Source organism: Cupressus sempervirens, chromosome 10 (genome assembly GCF_028749045.1).
Source record: "Cupressus sempervirens isolate cs-2001-9-10 chromosome 10, ASM2874904v1, whole genome shotgun sequence".
Taxonomy (NCBI): Eukaryota; Viridiplantae; Streptophyta; class Pinopsida; order Cupressales; family Cupressaceae; genus Cupressus; species Cupressus sempervirens.
In genome coordinates this window covers 305187116-305208158 of record NC_143127.1, presented here as the reverse complement: position 1 = coordinate 305208158, position 21043 = coordinate 305187116, and positions in this window count along the sequence as shown.

Below are 21043 nucleotides of genomic sequence, written 5' to 3'. Positions count from 1 at the left end.
AACAACACCCCAAACCATACCATATAACTAATCATGGATGTAAGCCTCTCATAAGAAGATTAAACTCATAAACCATTCCTAATCCAAGGAATATGCCCAATATAAAACCATCTAAACATATGCACATGAAAATAACCAATGCTAAACCATCTCTCAAATGAACCCTCCATAAATAACTCATGTACCATAGCTCAAGATCCATATCCATGAAAGACAAGCATAAACATAATGCACCTAAGAGAATCAATGGGCCATACCTCTCAAGTAGCAAACCGTTGAGTAGACCAAGAGTGGAGAATGAGAATTCTCATCAATATATCCAAGTCTCCAACCAAGACTCATCTAAGAACAATCTCCTCTCAATTCAATATTAGGTGAATTCCCCTTAGACTTTGTATTGAAACCAAATAATTATCCCAACAAATAATTCTCTAATCCAAGAGAAATCAGCACCACCACCGTCTCTAAGTATCCATGAGCACCTGCAACCAATCAATCCATGCCAACTTTAAATGTAACATAGCAATATCATGAAGTATATAGCTTATGATCAATGTACTCAAACCAAGATCAATGTCAAATTTCCAACCATGGATTTAGGAACATAAACATGACAACATGATCTAACCATCTCAACCAAAGAGATAAAATTCTCTATATGAACATACTATAACATGTCAAAACTCTAAATGCATGTCAAGAGTATACCATGAGATAACAATGAAATCATCCTCATACCAAGGATAACATGTCAAATGAAAGCATAAACCACACCTTTACCAAGAACCCCATAAGTCCTCAAGATGCAACCATGGTCAATATATACCATAAACTATTTAGATAAATATATCATCAAATAAACCATGTCAAACCTACACCAAATCTTAATCAATGTGTAGAGCTCTCCAAGATTTTTTCATTGACTACTTGAAGTCCAAAATTTGACTCGGTATGCCCAAATTATGCCCTAATTTGTGCTCAAAATAAAGAACATCTAATTAGGCTCTTAAAACCTAATAAAATATCAAAATCACATAACCAAACTTACACCAAGTTGTAGTGCTATGAATTATCTTTCCAATGCCTATAAGAATTCTAAAATCCAATATCTTAAGAGAAAATTATGGTTGTTTTACTAAGATAGTCTTTTTTCCATTTTCACTGCAATTTTATTTTTAATTTTTTGTGACGAAAATTCCAAAAAAATTAAATTTGATGGCCATCAAGGGCTAAAACTAAAAAACTCATTCATTTCCTCTAAACATGGCCAAACTAGGGCATATTATATATCAAAATTTATGAAAATGTCAACCCAAATCTAATGGTGAGGTTTGGCTTTTTCTAAGAGGTCGTTTCTACAAGCTCCCCTAAAACCCTCTTTTAAATGAAGCATCTAAAAAATTCTTTTGTCCAAAAATTTCACATGCCCCAAATCACCAATATCCCATCATAATAGCAAATCCAAAACTCTCAGATCTGCAATAAATAACTCAAATATCTTGCTCTTTCTTTTATCCTCTCATGCATTTCCATGATTTAATCTAGGGTTACAATAATAAAACCATAGCTCTAATACCACTTGTAAGAAAACTTGCAAGAAAGAATATAATTGTTTCCACATAACTCATAATAGATCTAAAATATATATGCAATTGAAATCCACATGCAAGAGAATGGAAAACATACCCACAAAAACTATGACACAAGATATACCTTGGAAAACCCTCATTGAAGGAAAAACCTAGCCTCCAAAAGCATCCATCACCATGTATTATTCACCAAAAAATCCATTGTAATACAACCATGGAAGCCTTTAATGCCATAGCTACAACCAAGCAATCTATGTGAACAAGCATGAATCCACACATCCCATGTCATCCTTCCAACCTTCACAAATGCTCCCTCGACTAACTTGTCAAGCCTTGTCCCACTTGAATATTGTCTTTTTTCCTTTTTTATTTTCATGCCAACAACTACCCTTGTGACTTCTTATATAATAGAAAGTCCCACAAAATTACTAAGTGGTATTACATAAACCATGTGCTAAAACCATGTGCTACCTAAGCCATTGACCCCACATTTAATATTGAAAATTTAATTATTTTCCCTAATATCAAATAATTACATGAAATATTATCACAATATTATAATACAACTCATCAAGTATATCTCATGGGAATATTTACATGTTGCATGTCCATCTAGGTGCAACATTACATAATAAAATGAAATAATACAATATAACAATAATATGCAATGTGTGCAACACCCATTATCGCAACAATGGTAAGAAAAATTTCTAATGTTGGACTTGTAATGAGTTTGGTCATTATGCAACTAAGTGTCCTAAAAGAGAGAAAAAGTATAAAGGAAAGTTCAAACTTAGAAAAGATAGAGAGTGTTTGTATGCAAATGAAGAAGATGATTCTGATGAACAAGCAGTAACTGATAATTATGATGAAATAGGATATGTACCTATTAAAGAAGAAAGTCTAGAGAAAATGGCTTTGGTATCTTAGGTTTAAAAGAAATATGATTGGATAATTGATAGTGGCTGTTAACATCAAATGATTAGTGAATTGAATAAGTTTGTTGACTTCAAAAGTCATGATGGAGGCATTATCAAAGTTGGAAACAATGCAGCATGCCATATTTAAGGTATTGGATCCATAACTCTTGATGGTAAGACTAACAATGAGGATTTATATTTTTTGATGGTTTGAAACACAATATTTTAAGTGTTGGAAAACTAGTGGATAAAGGTTATCACTTACAATTCATAGAGAAGACATGCATGATCAAAGAAAAAAATGGAAAGGTAATTGGAATAAGAACTAGGTCTATAGGTAATGTATTTCAGCTAAATCCAACTAAAATGACATGTTTGGTTACTAAGGTAGATGATAGTTGGTTATGACATAAGAGATTTTGTCATATAAACTTTGACAGCATTGTGAAAACTAACAGTATGTTTGCAATTAGAGATTTTCCTAAGATTGTTAAGCCTACTAACACAATTTGCAAGGACTGTGTATTGGAAAAGCATACGAAAACTTCTTTTCTCAGCAAAAATTTTACTACTACAGAAAAACTAGAGATTGTACATACAGATCTTAGTGGTCCTATGAAGACTAAAGGATTCTATGGTGAAAGGTATTTCATGATTTTAGTGGATGACTTTTCTAAAATGATGTGGGTCGTATTTCTTAATGAAAAATCTGAGGCATTTGATAAGTTCAAGATATTCAATAAAATAATTGAGAATGAATCGTGTATGAAGATTAAATGTGTAATATTAGATAGAGGAGGATATTTTACTTCAAATGAGTTTAATATCTTTTGTGAAGCTGATGGAATCAAAAGACAATTATCAGCTCTAAGAACCCCTGAACAAAATGGCATTGTAGAGAGAAGAAACAGGTCAATAATAGAAGTAGCAAGAGCTATGTTAGCTAAGAATAATCTACCAAGATGTTTTGGAGAGAAGCTATGAATACATCAATCTAAACTATGAAAAAAGTGCAAGTCAAGAAAGACACACATAAGACCCCTTATAAACTATGGTTTGGTCACTGAACTCCAACTAAGTTCAAAAATTTTGGCAGTAAATGTTATATCAAAAGAGATGATGATATTGGTAATTTTGATGCTAGAAGTTATGAAGGTATGTTTCTTGGTTATTTATTGAAAAGAAGAGCTTATGTATGTTATAATCTAATAACTAAGACTATTTTTGAGAGTGAAAATGTAAGAGTTGATGAGAAATTCAGGATACAAGAAAGAGTAGTTGATTACAATTTTGATGATGAGAATGTTGTTATAAACCAAGGAATAATGAAGTATTCTTTGAGACTAACAATGATTTGTAGACTAAAGGAGAAAAAAGGCATAAACAAAACTTGGAACCTTCAATAGAGCTAAGAGTTGAGATAACAACTCCTACTTCTGGTAAGAATATGACAAGGAATCATCCACTAGAGCATATCATCGAAAGTAGAGATAAAGTGTGATGACAAGAAGCAAAATCAATGGAGAATTATGTCCAATATCTCAAGTTGAACTGAAGAAAGCATTGTATGGCTTGAAGAAAGCACCCAGAACTTGGTATGCAAGGTTGGACAAACATTTAACAAAGCTTAGATTTAGCAAAGGTATGACAGATAGTAATCTATACTAGAAAGAAATAGATGATGGATTGATGACTTTAGTAATATTTGTTGATGATATCATTTTTGGAGGGAATGATGATGAAAGTAACAAGTTTGCAAAAGAAATGAAGGAATTTGAAATGAGCATGGTAGGAGAAATGAAATACTTCCTAGGATTATAGATTATGCAGGACAAAGAAGGAATCTTTATTTCTCAGACTAAGTATTTGAAAGATCTATTGAAAAGGTTTGGTTTGGAAACATGTAAACCAATTAGAACAGATATGGTAACTAGACACAAGTTATCTACAAAGGATGAGACACCTATTGTTGAACAAAAGAAGTAGAGATCCATGATCAGAGGATTGCAATATTTGATTCACACAAGGCCAAATATAGCAAATGCAGTTGGAATTGTTGCATGATTTCAAGATAATCCTAGAGAAGCACATTATGTAGTAGTCAAAAGCATATTTAGATTCCTTAAAGGAACACCAGAGTTAAGATTGTGGTATGATAGATCTAATGATTTCACTTTATATGCTTATACTAATGTCAGTTGGGTAGGCAATATGGATGAAAGAAAGAGCACTAGTGGTGGAGCCTTCTTTCTTGGAGGAAGATTGGTTTCTTGGTTAAGCAAGAAGGATTATACCTCACAAAGTACAACAAAAGAAAAATATGTTGCAATAGCAAACAATTGTAATCAAGTTGTTTGGATGAAGTAGATGTTGAATGATATAAGGATAGAATTTAGTGAACTTGTTGTCATACATTGCAATAACACAAGTATAGTGAATATGTCTAAGAATCTAGTAGTCCATTCTAAGACTAAACACATTTCTATCAAATATCAAATGTTGAGAGAGAAAGTTGTAGAAAAAGAAATTAGATTAGAGTATGTAAGCACAAAGAGTAAATTATAGATACTTTCACCAAGCCTCTTCCCAAAGAGACTTTTGAGTATTTGTGAGGTATGCTAGAATTTATGCCCCTTCCTACATCAGAGTAGATGATGCAAGAGTGCATCAGTCTAGTGTAACAAAGCACTATTGTTTGTCTAGACTAAATGTTGATGCTTCCTATATGGGGGAGTATATGTGATAGATAGAGTCATCTAGGACTTTTTTTGGATGTTATTTTGAATAGTGTCTTTGGACACTTGAGCAAGTTAGAGATAGTTCTTGCAAAGATTGATGGTTGCTGAAACCTTTGACATTGATGTCAATGGGGCAGAGATTATAACATGAAAAATAGTTTGATTTAGAGTACATTGAAGGGAGATATTGCAGTTGATATAGATCACATTTAGGTATATCAATGAGGGGAATGATTGATGAAGAGGATTTGAGAGTGATTGATGAAAAGGATTTGAAAAGAAAGACTAATAGTCTTTTACAGTTGGTAGTTTTGAAACTAGATGATTTTCATCTATGTTGCCATCAATGCCAAAGGGGGAGATTGTTGGAAACATGAATGTTGATGATACTTCTATGGGGGAGAATTGTATAAACATTTTTAGATCATTATCATGATGATATGTTATGTTCATTACTATGTTTGACATTGATGTTAGCATAGCAATTTTATGTGGTATCTAACAGAAGAATAGTGGCAAAGAACAAGTTGGTATAGATAGATAGTTGAGCATTTTCACTTTAAGAGAGGTTAAAGGGAGATAATATTAAGTATCTAGCATATGCATCTAACCTCAAAAGTATAATATATTAAGTATGGAAGAAGTTATGCAAGTTTTGGTGAAGACTATTCTAAGATAGAGTTTACAGAAGCATGTTCTAGTAAACTTGTTATATCTCTTAGTAGAGTTGTTATTCTGAGAAGTTGGAGTTAAAGATATAAAGAAGACATTCTAGAGATGATGTAGCTAAGCTTTCTCATAATAATTTTACACATATGAAAATTTATTCAAGTTACAAGGTGAAAGATTAATGTTATCACTAAGTATAATGTGTTCTTAATGAGGTCCTATAATAATTAATTGAGAAGGTGTAATAGCCGACTCAGGGAATTGTTTTATGGTTCCAGTATAAAGGAAGGAAACTTTACTTTATCATGTATGGCATGTATGAATGATTACAAAAAGCATAAAGAGTGGAATTCAAAGATAAGCAGAGCATAATGAAGTTGGAGAAAACTTCATTATCGAGATTTTATTTTGAGATCTGAAGTTTGATATTTGGATCCAACATTTTTGACCTGGCCTACAAGGTTTGATAGTGATTGGTCTAGTTGACAAGATAGAGGAAATAAGTTAAATTATAGTACAAACAATAATTCTACAAAGAATAGTTGAAAGATCAATTAGACAATGAGTTTAGTGCTCTTGTCCCGGAAGCTGTTTCGACAGTGGGTCCTTCTACCTTCTACAACTCCTAACAGGGATTCAAAGTCTCCTAACAGGGACTCATATGTAAATAGACTCCTAACAAGGTCCATCCTCTAACAAGGAATGTTTATATTAGTACATCATCTTGTGGGCATCATTCCCACTAGGGTTTTCCCTCTGACCAAGGGTCTCCCTAGTTAACAAATCTAGTGTAATTATGCATGTGCATCTTAGTATGGTTTTTGTTTACTTTGATTGAATGGTTAAGATTATTTAAGGTTGATAAATGTTATAATTGGATAACTGATTCACACCCACCACCCCCCTGGCCTCTCAATTATCTTGGCGGACTATTATTTCTAACAAATTTATCATATGTAATCATCATGAAGGAAAATTTGAGTTGTATAGAGAGCCATTTAGAATTTTGGATATTATTTTTAATATCATTAAAGTGGGTATCAAACATTTTCATATTGAGAATTGACTATATTTGGTGAATGTTTTGAATTAATATTAAATTGTGATACATTTAGTAATTGTTGTTGGGTTTATAAAATAAGATTGCATTCATATTCAATTTTTGATCCATCCATACATACATTTTCTCAAATTCACAAATGAATAATTTTATATAACATTTTTGAAGTGAATTAGTGATTCTCCTTAAAAATTGACACCTAGTAAAGAACATTTAGAGAATTGACAAAAAAAAATTAATCCTCACTAGAATCCCTATTTTAGATGTGGATAAAATCATGGCTATGTTTGAGAATGAATTTATTGCAACCAACGACATTACAATTCATCATCCGAGAAAGGTCAAGAGTCAAACAATGCTAGGTATTGGAAAATGATAGATAGGAAATAGATATTGTTATATTCTCAAGAATACACGCAAACCCTTTGGAAAGAATATATAATTTGCAAAGTTTATATGCACTCTTAAGGTGGGAAAACCCAAGCTAGTAAGATCCATGTAGACCCTATACCTGGAAGTGAGGGAAAAAATTAGTAATATGACCAAAAGTGTTTATGGTGTAGTAATAAATTTAACGCTTATGAATTAATATAGTTGTGTCAAGGTCTATTTGTAAGCAAGTATTGACTTAAAATATGAAAAGAATGCATTTTACCACAAGCAAAAGCAACAACATTATTACAAGTTGAGATAAATTATCTAATAAAATGTACATGCAAAATATAGAATTTTAGACAACACACCTTGATGAGATGTCATTTTTTCATCATAAAAACAATGCGTGATTTATTTCCAACTCCTTGCGGAAATACTAATCTCATTATTTATGGCTTGATATGATTTTGTACCTCCACTTAGTATACACAAAGAGAAAAGAAAAAAAAGTTGAATGGATGCATGAGCCAATTTTCTAATTCATAGCCTTAAACAACTGTTAATGAACCAACAAGTTCCCCCACAAAGATTTCCTTTAAAACCATGCAAAGACATGTACATACATGCACCCCTAAAATTACAGAATCAAAATAGAAATTCCCAAAAAAATCATGTCACTAAATCCAATAAATGCTCATGTCCCTAAATCCAATAAATGCTCATAGATATAACTAATGGATAAAGATTAGATATTAGTCAACACAAAATGGATGAAGATTAGATATTAGTCAACACAAAATTTCTTACCCTTTATTTATATATATATTTACAAACACACACACACACACACACACACACACACACACACACACACACACTACTGATACTTGTCACTAAAATAGTTATATAGTTATTAAAATAATTAATATTATCATTGAAAGAATGGTTTACTAGTATTTGGTAATTAATAAATAAAAATAAAAAATAAATACAAAATGAGAAACACTAGCACTATTGAGATAAACATATAGCCATAGCAAATAGTCTTATCTATTAATATGATCTTAATTGATCATTTAGCTATATGAATATAATATTATTAACCCATTGTCATTACTAAATCATAAAATATTATTTTAGTAATATGATTATAATGATTTTAGTAGCTTTTAATAAAAATGGATCCCACTCACAATAAAAGACTCCAAAAGGACCTATAATGCATTTATTAAATTTATGAAGTAACATACATGTACCCCTCACTGATGCCCCATGTAAAATTGTTTAAATTAAAATTATATGATTTAATACAAACTAGCATACCTAAAAGTTTAAATAAATAAAAAATTAAATTAAGCTAAGAGATATCTAATTTAAAATATGTAAAGCTTAGAAATATAAATATTTCATCCAAAAAATCATAGAATTGATTTATTTTAAATAATAATATAATAGAAAGATCATAGAATTAATAATTCAATATAATCATAACTAATATAGATAGAAATTTTTTTAAAAAATTAAAAGAAAAAATAATCAAATTTTATGGATAAGATTTTTGTAATTGGATTCATGCACCTTCTAGTATTTTATTAAGATCTTTATGACATCTAAAATACTATTATATCTATAAGATTTCACACTTTACCCAAAATCCAAATCAATTTTTTTACATTTAGCAAATCGAAGATATTCATTCTATTCCAATAAAAAAACTAATTTTATACAAAAAAGTTTTAGTTTATTTTAAATAATAAAATTATTAAAATATCATAGAATTACTAATTAAATATATAGATAACAAGTAGATAAAATAATAAAATTTAATTACTTATTGATATTTGTAAATATGAGAAATTTCTTTTTTTTCTTAATATTTAGAAATAATTAATAAAAACAATCACTGTTGTCTATATAATTTTCCTAATTTGACTTCCCAACTCTTTCAATCTTTTTCTAAATATAAGATTTGATTTTCACAATTTTTCATTTCAATCTAAAAAGCAAACTAATTTGTTATATTTAGCCCGTTAAAAATGTTCATTATATTCTAAATAAAAGAAAATACTAATGAAAATTAAAATAGTTTAAAAGTTTACTTCCAAATTTTATGGACTTTGAAAAATATCATTAAAATTTTTGACAATAATAATAGCTATCAACAATGATAAAAATGGCCAGTTCTTGTTTCAATTACAAAATTAATTAAATCATACTAAATCATGTTAATGTTAAGTATTACTAATATGATTTATTTGCCATTTTAATATACATGACATTAAAATGACCGTTAATTTTTTTAAATGCTAAAAAGTTCACATTGATGAATGCTTCCACTGTAGAAAGACTCTCGGCTTAATCATGCTATTTAATAATAATAATATATAATTATGTATATTAAGTTGTAGAGAGAGTATATTAAGACTTACATTAGTGATATTAGTACCATTAAAAAATTGCTACTTAAATAAAAATTGACTTGACAAATAAATAATGATTAACAATATTTATTGCTTAACAATGGTAAAATTAATTATCACTTAGAGACACACACACACATCTATATAACTAGCACAAATTCTTATATAGACCAACCTACAAAAGATTATTAACCAACAGTCGTGAACTCAAACTAAGAGTATGGACATATTTAAGGGTGTTACAAATTTAAATGATATAATATTGATTAACTTAACAATTAATAATAAAAATATATTTTAGATATATTATTGTTAATTTATCAAACAAACACATGTATTAGTTTAATCTAATATATTTGTATATACATCAAAGGGGTTTGTGATAATCAATTTGAATAAATAATATATTTGATATGTACCTTAGAGTGAGGCAAAGTAGTTCATCTTGGTTATGATAAGGTGGGGTAATATCACCTATCTTGTTCAGCTAAATACACAAAAGTATCATTCACAAACAAGCCTAGCTTTATTTCTCACAGTGTCACCATCCTCATTCAATTTGTTTTGGTGTCCTTATGTTTAGGAACTATGACCTATGTTTTTTCCTCATGAATTTGATCTAGTCATTTTTCCACAGATTCCATCCAAATTTTATCCTTACATGTTGCATTTACATCTTTACCCTCAACTTTAGAAATCAAACAAATCTCATCTTGAACTTCTTATGACCTTCTCCTAGTTAGAACGCCTTGGTTTGTGTCACCAATAATATAATTTTCAAAATGATTTAGCCTTATGCACCTTGGAGTCTTTAGATTTACATGAAAAACTAATACTTGAGGTTCTTTTTTAATTTTAACTTCTTCATCACCATCGTCATGAACTCTAGGAACAATCTATGGTAGATCTTGTGATTGAGCTTGTGTTCCCTAATTTTCACTTATATCTCCAATATCTAAATCATATGTACAATATATGAATTTTCTTTACTTTTTTTTATCAACTCTTGCATTTACACTCTAAACTATCATCCTCGACTTTTATTGTGGCACCTGCATATCTTTCTTTAGTAGAATAACCAAGATACCTTTGTCACTTTCAGGAGTTCCTTGATCTTTATCCATTTTGATGTAGCGTTTGCTTTCCATTGGGTGGATATTTTGCAACTGACAGTTTTGTGAAAATCCAATCACAAAATAGGTAGACTAGACATAGTGTGTGAGACAAAATCTCTCCAATATTAAAGGGAAGGCTCTCCCTTCTCACCATTCCATAGATCAACTCATGGTAAGCAAGAAGTTGAGAGATTTTTAGTGGTGTTACTAATATTCTTTCCTCTTAACTTTAAAGAAAGAATCCACTTACCTATAGAGTGATTCATGGTCAAGATGAAATCACTAACTATACTTCTATTTAGTAGCTAAAAACAGTGATACCAATTAAATAATACTAACTCAAAGGCTAGTTGAAAGCATACCAATTTGGCTCTAGGTCCTATATTAATCTAATTTATAAGAAAGAAAAACACTATGATTAGGGCACAAAGACTTCCAAAAGTATATGATCTTTATTCTATAAGAAAACCCTCTACTATTGGGGTGCAAAGACTTTTAGAAGTAGGGAAATTCTAATTATTTTTTGTGAATTTGAGATGGTAACACAAGCTATAGTCAAAGCTTCTAGTCTATGTATTACCCCAACCACTCCTAGTCAAAACTTTGACACTGATTGATTCGTTTACTCACTATGCTCCTATTATTGAACACACAATAATAGCATGAATCAAATACAATACACATAAATTACAATCAAAGCCTCTAGTTTTCTCTATGACAATTGCTTCTAGTCAAAGCTTTCAGTCCAATTGCTTATTTTATTCACCTTTCTCCATAATTCATACTACATAATCAAATTTATGCTTGCATAAATGTGGCAGAACTTTCTTTCATACAAAAAAAAAAAAGAAGAGTTTTACAATGAGGGGGCACACCTTATATAGGTAAAGGAGTTGAGAAAATTATAGAGGAAAAAGTGGGAACAACTCAACCAACTTTGACCCGGTCTAACTAATAATAGAAATTATTGGATTACATGTCATTACACATGTAAATAGTATTAAATGTAATTACACATTATCATGTAATATACCCTCTTCAATTAAAAACATGAAAGAAGAAGAAGAAGAAAGACAGAAGAGAAATGAGACAATCCTGGGGATTTTTCTGAAGGGCCTTGTACTTGGCAATGCTATCTTGAATGATCATAGGATTGAGAGTTCATGTATTTTGTACCACTGCATTCACCTTGATAACCACGGTGATGCATCTTTTGATAGCCTCCAACTCTCTTTGATAGATTGTTCATTGTCATTTGAAAACTTGATGTGATCAAGCTTTTTCTCATTTGAGTTGTTGGGAATTCTTTTTTGTGGATTGGAAAAATTTTGAGTCTGACACTTTGAAAACCTTCTAGATTGAATCCAAATATAAACTCTAAATAACTTTCTATCAACACCTTTAACTCTCTTTTTTAAAAGAAAACTACTTGGCACATTCTCACATGAACATAGGTTCGAAAGCTTCCATTGGAAAAGTGGAGACCATATGAATAGTTTCTTCTTGAAAATTAAAGCTCATCTTCTTGACAGGATGTCATTGTTCTTTATAGAAATTGTAGCATATCTTTTGGTGCAACATGAAGATGAGAATATATTCCAATTAGATTGAATCCTTGAGAACTTTTGGGATTTGAGTTACAATGACAAATCCATGAGGGATGAGTGTTCAAAGTATGGATTAGAACACATATGATGGTTGGAAATGAACTAGAAAGCATATGTATTTGGATGGAAAGGTTCAAAGTCAGACTTGCCAAGATAGATTGCATGTGGGCAATGATAGTCTTTCATGGGTATGGCTAAGAATGCAAGTTAGGATGCATATGGATGCGTACAAAAGATGATTTTGGTATTTAAAGAGTGACCTTCTACCAAAGTTGGATTCTCTAGATGTAATTTCTTGTAAAGTGATCTACATGCAGTCATGACACGATGCAAACATGTAATTAGATTCAAAGGATGAGATTACATGTAAATGCAAACAAAATATAGGTTTATGTGTAAATGCAAATGAAAATTCATGTAATAGCATGTGGGGAATGAGATGCAATGTGTTATGGCATGTAATGATGAAAATGAAATGAATTAATGCACTCACATGAAGAGGTAGAAGGTAGAGAGAAGTGAAACATGCTCAAGTTCTTGGGAAAGAACTTCCAACTTCTTCCAAAAGAAGAAAATCAAGAAAGCAAGAAAACAAACAATGAAAACAAGAACAAAGAAAACACATAACTTTGATCTTAAACTCAAACGTGTCAAGAATCAAGTTACTTTAAATTAAAAATTTGAATTTGGAATTAGGATATAATCCAAAAGTATGAAAATGAGATTCTTCATCATATTTAAAGGAAAAATGCACTATTCATGGAATATTTATGGACAAGTGTGCAACTTCAAGCTAAAATATGCATGGAAATAGAAAGATAAGCATAAATTAATTAACAAGATTGAAAATATCCACTTACTTGTGTTGATATATGATTGAAAAGATCATTTGAGTAGAAAGATTGTTAAAAGAAGATAGTGTTTTCAATCATTGTTTTGTCATTGATGTCAAACCTGCCACATGCTGGTAAGACAATTGCTTATGTGTTTCATGCACTATTACTTAGTTGATTGATGAGGAGGATTTGATCAACAAGATGTAACAAAAGTACCTAGATAAAAGGTTGAGTTACGATTATGTATTGAAGTACAACAATCAATTAAGACAGTGATAACATAATGTATTGATGATCTACTTGAGGTTACAAAATGATTACCTACACTTAGAATGATTAGAAGAATAAGGTTGGACAAAGTTCATTTTCTAAGCTTGACCAAGCTGATATAAGGCACCGAGAAAAGTTAGTGCAAGCTGAGCAAAAAGTTAGTTGGAGTTGAGTGAAAGCAATTTCTAATAGATGCCAAGTAAACTAGTGGATGTTGAGCAAGTTAGTAGGTGTTGAGCAATGTGGTCGAAGTCAAGTGATTTTTAGTTGATGCCAAGCACCAGTAAAATCTATTTGATGCTGAGTGATTTCACAATAGATGTTGAGTAACATAGTATGTATTGAGCATCAATAAATTGGTAATGTCGAGCTGCGGCATTATGAAAAAGATTGAAGAATCACAAATTAAAAGCTGACAAGTTTGTTTTCTTGGAACTTGTAAATCGGGAGAAAGATAAGATTGATGAGTTGGAGGTACAAAATCTTATGTAAATAGTTTTGGAGATGAATTCAAATAGATTTTAGGAGAAGTTTCTAGAGGAGACAAGATATGGGGTAGATACATTGTATCCTACCTAATCCATTGAAAACCCTAATTTTTGAAATACATAATGAGCAAGAAAAAGAGTTCTAACTCCCTATATGTAGAGATGTCTAGTCATGAAGCAATGTTGGATAGAAGTCAAAGAGCTTTTGGATGCAAAAATCTGAAAAGGAGAAGGAAGAGGGTTCACTTCATCAAGTGACCCAAGTGAAGAAGTCTACAATGGTGAGCTAAGCAAGAAGGCTAGAGGAGGATGAATGCTTGAAAGGTGAACAAGTTGTCAAAACTATAGAGATTGGAAGCCAAGTAGAGTTGAGGACTAGATAGTGATCTATAATCTACAAGTAAGGTTGTAAGTTATATCAAATCAAATCTCTACTACTAATTTCTAACAATTGTATCAGATTAGGGTAAGTCCTTTAGAGAAAGGTTGACTTAATAGTCATTTTAAAATCCTTTAATAGGGTGGCATTCTAAGTGAATGGCCTAAAGTCCTCTAATAAGGCTCACTTTTAACAGGGTGATTGAAATCCCTTAATCGGGTCACATTTAATAGTGTGTGTTGTAACCTTTAACAGTGTTGGCCTTTAATAAGGCATCACTTCAGAAGAGTGAAAAAGGAGTAGCATGTTATTGGTAGTTTTTCCCAAATTGGGTTTTCACTTTAAATCATTGTGTCATGTGTACTAATAAATGTGTTGTGATTTATGCTTTACATTTCTAAAAGTTAATGTTACAGTAACATATCAATTTTGATTAACACACAATGAATGCATGCATGGTTGAGAAAATTTTATGGGTTCACTGAATTGTGAAAATTTTATTTTTATATCTAGACCTTGAATAGTTGATTCACCCCCCCCCCCCCCCCCCCCCCCCCCCCCCCTCCCTCTCAGTTATTCTAAAAGTATTCCAACAATTGGTATCACTTAAAAGGATTAGTTTTAAGGTACTAAAAGCATAAAGATCAAGATGTCAAAAAGAGATGTACCCAAGCTAAACAAAGATAACTTTCCTGAATGGAAAATTTTGATGAAGCTACATCTTGGAGGACTTGGAGATTATGCACAAACTTGCATTACAATAGAACATGTTGATCTAGTAGGAGCCCTAACTGCTGAAGATTTGAAGAAAAAGAAAGAGCACAATCAGGAAATATTGGAGATTGCCTCTACCCTAAGCTATGCTGAGTTTGATGATATCAAAGACCTTAAAAGTGCAAAGCAGATGTGGGATGCCCTAAACACCATCTATGGAGGAGACAAAAATGTTGGCTAAGTAAAGTCATGAGAACATTGTTGCCTGTGTATGCCATTAGAGTGTCTGCAATCCAAGAGTTAAGATGTATGCCAAGGAATGATCTAACCCTTGAAGGTTTGGTAGGGAGACTCGTTTCTTTTTGAGTTATCTAATTTTGACAACTATAGACTAGAGAGTATCAAATCATCTTTCAAAGAAAAGTTGTTACTGAAGGATTCTCAAGAAGCGAAGCCAAAGAAGAAGAAAAGAAAGATAAAGTATGCATCTAGTGACAATAGTATGTATGAGGAAGACATTGAACAATTAGAAGCATTGCTAGCAAGAAGATTTCATAGAGGAAAAGGTAAATTCAAAGGTAAGCTTCCTATAAATTGTTTTAATTGCAATGAAGTTGGCCATATTGTAGCAAGATGTACATAGAAGAAGAACTCCAGAGAAGGGAACAAGCACAAAAATAGAAGAGAAGATGATGGAAGAGACTACAAAGATAAAGGCAAGAAGTCATGCTGCATTGCTGATGAAAATGATAATGATGTGGTATATGTTGCAATGAAGGATGAATCAGATGAGTATGAGGCTACTACACTTATGACTTGTGTGAACAAGAATGACAAGTGGATCATTGACATTGGATGCTCACATCACATGACTGGAGACAAAAGTAAGTTCATTACCTTAATCTGTTACGATGGAAATAGTGTAAGATTTGGTAATGATGCACCATGTTTGATAAAAGGAAAAGTGTCTATCAAACTCATAGACAAGATTTCATGTGATAGTTCTTATTATGTTAAAGGATTGAATTATAACTTTTTAAGTGTGTCACAATTTAATAATTTGGGTGGCAAAGTTGAGTTTGAAAATAAATCAGCCAAGATATATGATACAAATGGAAATCTAATTGGAAAAGGAGATCAAACTAGGAGTAATCTATTCTATTTGTATATAGAAGACGCTACTTGTCTTATTGCAAAATTTGGTGATGTATGGCTTTGGCACAAGAGATTATGTCAAGTTAACTTTGATAATCTGATTAGTATCAGTAACATGAAAAAGAGTTAGAGGATAGCCTAAGTTGAAGAAACTAGAAAATATAATGTGCAAACAATGTCGGCTCAGCAAGATGACAAAGTCAAGCTTTAAAAGTAAAGCTTACACCTCTAAGAAAATACTTGAAATTTTTTATACTGACTTGTGTGGACCTATAGAAGTGCAAAGCTACAAAGGAGATAGGTATATAATATTGCTTGTTGATGATTACTCTAGAATGATGACAGTCATTTTTCTAAAACAAAAATCAGATGCTTTTCAAATGTTTAAATGGTACTTGGCAAGAGTTGAGAAAGAAACAGGTAAGAGATATTCACTTCACATGAGTTTGAGATATTTTTCAATGACAGAGGAATCAAGAGACAGACATCAGGACCTAGGACCCCTCCACAAAATGGAATTACTAAAAGAAGAAATAGGTCAATAATGGACTATGCCAGAACACTCATGATGGAGAAAAATTTTGCTCTAAAATATTGGAGAGAAGCTGTAAGTATTGCAGTATACACTTTGAACCATGTGCAAGTAAAGAAAGGTACTCACTCAACACCTTTTGAACTATGGTATGGTCATCCACCTAATGTGAAATATTTTAAGGTATTTGGAAGCAAATGCTATATTCTTAAAGATGTTAGGAGTGGAAAGTTTGATGCAACTAGTGAAGAAGGTATATTCCTTGGTTATTCCACAAGAAGTAAAGCTTACAAGTGTTTAATTACTAACACTAAAAAAATTGTGGAAAGTGCAAATGTTGGTGGAATCTGATTGAAAAGATCATTAAAGAAGAAGAGAGATTGTTTGCAAAGAGGGAAATTGTTGATAAAGAATGTTATCAATCATTTTTTTGTCACTGATGTCAAACTTGCTATTTGTTGGAATGAAAATTGCTTATAAGATCCAAGTACTATCACTTAGTTGATTGATGAAGAGGATTTAATCAATCAGATGTAACAAGAGCACCTAAGGGAAAGGTTGAGTTATGATTTTGTAATGAACTACAAGGATCGGTTAAGACAATGGTAAAATGATGTATTCATAATATACTTGAAGATATAGAGGTTGGCTACACTTAGAAACTCTAGAAGAATAAGTTGTAACAAAGTTGTTTGCAAAGCTTGATTAAGTTCAGTAGTGTGTGCCAAGCAAGCTAGTTCATGCCGAGCAGATTATCAATAAGTGCCAAGAAAATGAAAAATCTAGTGTGTGTTCAGTGAAACAAAAGGAGCTAAGCAAGTTTATGTGTTGAGCAAGTAATAGGTGTTGAGCATCAGAAAAGACTTAGTTGATGTCGAGTGAATCCATAATAGTTGTTGAGCATCAATGAAACATAGTTGGTGTTGAGTAACACAATATGTGTTGAGCATCAAATATTCAAAAGTGTTGAGTTATTGCATTATTTGAAATGTCAAGGATTCACCAAATCTAAGCCAAAAAGTTTGTTACCTTGAATTTTGTGAACCAGATAGAAGATAAGGATGATGAGCTAGTGGCACAGAATTTTAGTTAAACCATTTTTGGGAAAATTTAGGAGAATTCTTCATGATGTTTCTAGAAGAAACAAGATTAAGGGTAGATTCATTGAATCTTACCTAATTTATTCGAATTGAAATTAAAAGCAAGAAGATTAAGAGCAAGAAAAGTATTCCAGACTTATATTTAAGGAGTTACAGGTCAAGAAGCAAGAGTTACTGAGTTGCCAGGTTGTTAAAGTGGTTGGTAAGATGTCAAGGTGAAGGCATCAAGAGAGAAGGAGGAACAAAGTATAGAGACTTTGCTTTGATAGGTGACCACATAGGAGATTGCACTAGTAAATTAAGAATAAAGACTCAAGGAGATGAAGCTTGAAAGGAGGACAAGTTGTCAGAGCTATAGAGACTAAAAGCCAAGAAAATTTGAGAGCTAAATTGAGATCTAAAATTTACAAGTTAAGTTGTGAGTTATATCAGGTCAAAAGCCCTCGTTGTTACTCTCTAACAATTGTATCAATTAGGGTAAAATCCTATGGACTTAGGTTGGTTTAACAACCATTTGTAAATCCTTTAAAAGGGTGTAATTTCAAGTGAACATTCTAAAGTCCTCTAACTAGGCCTACTTCTAATAGGGTGGTTGAAATCCTTTAACCAGGTCACATTTAACAGTGTATTGTAGCCTTTAATAGGGTAGGCCTTTCATAGGGCATCACTTTAAAAGAGTGAAAATTGAGTAACATGTTATTGTTATTTTTTTCCAAATTAGGTTTCCAAGTAAATTGTTGTGTTATTTGTTGATATTTCATGTGTTATTCATTTAAGCTTGGATGCATGATTAGTTAAATGGGCTCACTATATTTAGTGAAAAAAATTTATTAGGACATTTGGACCTTGAATAACTAATTCACCCCCCCCCCCCCCCTCTTAGTTACTCTAAAGCATTTCTAACAATTGGTATCAAAGTCATCTGCTGATTTGGTTTAAAGGTACTAGAAATAGGAAGATCAAGATGTCCAAGAGAGATGTTCCCAAGCTCAGCAGAGATAACTTCATTGCAGGGTAAAGGTTAATGAAGCTACACCTTGGATCAATAAGTGACCATGCACAAACCTCAATTGAAGTAGAACATGTTGATCCAACTGTACCCACTACAGAAGATATGAAGAAAAGGAAGGTGCACAATTATGCAATGCTGGAGATTGCCTCTGCCCTCAACTATGTTGAATTTGATGACATCAAGGGATGTGACTCTACATTCAAAATGTGAAAAGCCTTGACTGAAATTTATGGAGGAGATTAGAATGTTTAAAGAGCAAAAAGAGAAAGCCTCAGAGGAAAGTTTGATGACATGAAGATGAAGGAAGGTGAGAATGTTGCTCAATATGCCTCTAGAATGAAAGAAGTAGTTAGTACAATAAGAAGTTTGGGTGGTCATTTAGATGATGAAACTATTAATAGCAAATTCTTAAGAACCTTGCTCCCCATCTATGATATTAGAGTTTCAGCCATACAAGAATTAAGATGTGTACTAGGAAACACGCTAACTCTTGAAGTTATAGTGGGAAGACTCACTATATTTGAGTTATCCAACTTTGATAACTATAGACCTAAGAATATTGAATCTACTTTCAAGGCCAAGCTATCAATAAAAGATACTGAGGAGATGAAACCAAAGAAGAAGAAGAAAAAGGTAAAGTATGCATCCAGTGACAGCAACACAGATGAAGAAGATGTGGAACAATTGGAAGCATTGTTGGCCAAAAGATTTCATAGAGGCAAAGGTAAATTTAGAGGTAAGTTGACTATCATATGTTTTAATTACAATGAAGTAGGGCATATTACTACAAGATGCACACTAGAAAAAGAAATATAGAAAAGGCAACAAGAACGAGAATAGAAGAGAAGATAATAGCAGAGATTACAAAGACAAAGGCAAAAAGTGCTACATTGTTGAAGAAGAGAATTCTAATGAAAATGATGATGAGGTGGTCTATGTAGCCATGAAGGATGAGTCAGATGAAGATGAGGAAATAGCATTGGTAACCTATGTGAACAAAAATGACAAGTGGATCATAGACAGTGGATGCTCACATCACATGATAGGAGACAAAAGTAAGTTTGTTACCTTTACTCAGTATGATGGAATTAGTGTTAGATTTGGAAATGATGCTCCATGTCTAATCAAAGGAAAAGGTTCTATTAAACTTATAGAGAAAATTTCATGTGATAATGCATACTATGTTGAAGGATTGAATTACAATCTATTGAGTGTGTCACAGTTAGGCATTGTAGGATGAAAAGTAGAATTTGAAAACAAAACTACCAAAATCTATGATGCTGATGGAAATCTGATAGGAAAAGGAGAAAAAACTAGGAGTAACTTGTTGTTAGATTTGATGATGTGTGGCTAAGGCATATAGGCTATGTCATGTCAACTTTGATAATCTAATTAGCATCAATAAAATGAAGAAAGTCAAAGGTCTACCTAAACTGAAGAAGCCTGAAAATAAAATGTGCAAATAGTGTGAACTAGGAAAGATTACCAAGTCAAGTTTCAAAAGAAAAACCTGCACTTCTAAAGAAGTACTAGAGTTAGTGCATACTAATTTATGTGGCCCAATAGAAGTGCAAAGCTAAAAAAGGAAACATATATATAATTTTGTTTATTGATGACTACGCTAGGATGATGACTGTCATGTTCTTAAAGAAAAAATCTAATGCATTTCAAATGTTTAAGTGGTATTTGGCTAGGTTTGAGAAGGAAATAGGAAAGAGTCTAAAGTGCCTAAGATCAAACAGAGGAGGAGAATTCACATCAAAAGAGTTTGAGACATTTTGCAATGACAAAGGAATTAAAAGGCAAACATCAACACCTAGAACACACCCACAGAATGGCATTGCAAAAAGAAGGCATGGATTATTGATAGATTGTGCTATAACATTAATGATGGAGAAGAATGTTGCTCTAAAGTACTAGAGAGAAGTTGTAAGTATAGCTATCTACACCCTAAATCAAGTACAAGTCAAGAAAGGTACAAATGCAACACCTTTTGAATTATGGTATGGTCACTAACCCAATGTAAAACATTTCAAAGTATTTGGTTGTAGATGCTATATTCCT